Here is a 676-nt window from a genome sequence, read left to right on the forward strand (position 1 = left end):
TGGACATTCATTTCAATGTAAGATACCTCACAGGGACTCAAAGGAAGCTGTGACTACAATGTGGTATAGATTCAGTAATGCTTTATTTATTTATTATTATTTTTAAAAATATGCCTGTATTTACTTATTTGGCTGCACTGGGTCTTAGTTGTGGAATCTGAGATCTTTAGTTGCAGCATGGGAACTATTACTTGCAGCACATGTGATTTAGTTCCCTGACCAGGGATCGAACCTGGGCCTTCTACACTAGGAGTGTAGAGTCTTAGCCACTGGACCACCAGGGAAGTCCCTCAGTAATACTTTCAATTCGGACTCTGACAATATTCTGTTGCATGTGATTAAAATCAACACAACAAGTGTTAAGTGAAAAACAACCAAATGCTGCAGTAATTTAAAACAAAACAAAAACAGAGATAGCTCTCAAATCCAGCTCATCAAAATGCTTTTCCTTTCCTGCAAGTTGAAGACAAATGTGTTTTCAGAAGCTAATTTATTTCTTCCCAGATCTTGCACTTACATGCCTCTTCTTGGATATTTTGTTGAGTAAAGAAGTCCCCCTTAATCTCAAGATCCCAAGCCAACATTTCAGAAGGAGTATCTTTTAAAGTCCAGTGTTTTCAGAAGTACCCTAGCATGTTCCTTCTTGTTCAGGGCCTCATATAATAGTAACAGTAGT

At 37.9% G+C, this 676-nt stretch overlaps 1 non-coding gene across 1 annotated transcript; it reads right to left on the minus strand.

Annotated features, from left to right (window-relative positions):
- Positions 1-211: 211 nt before the first annotated feature.
- Positions 212-284, minus strand: TRNAR-CCU. Its single transcript has one exon. It is a non-coding gene; the product is annotated as a tRNA-Arg (tRNA).
- Positions 285-676: the final 392 nt, after the last annotated feature.

The sequence above is a fragment of the Cervus elaphus genome, chromosome 23, assembly GCF_910594005.1.
Source record: "Cervus elaphus chromosome 23, mCerEla1.1, whole genome shotgun sequence".
Taxonomy (NCBI): Eukaryota; Metazoa; Chordata; class Mammalia; order Artiodactyla; family Cervidae; genus Cervus; species Cervus elaphus.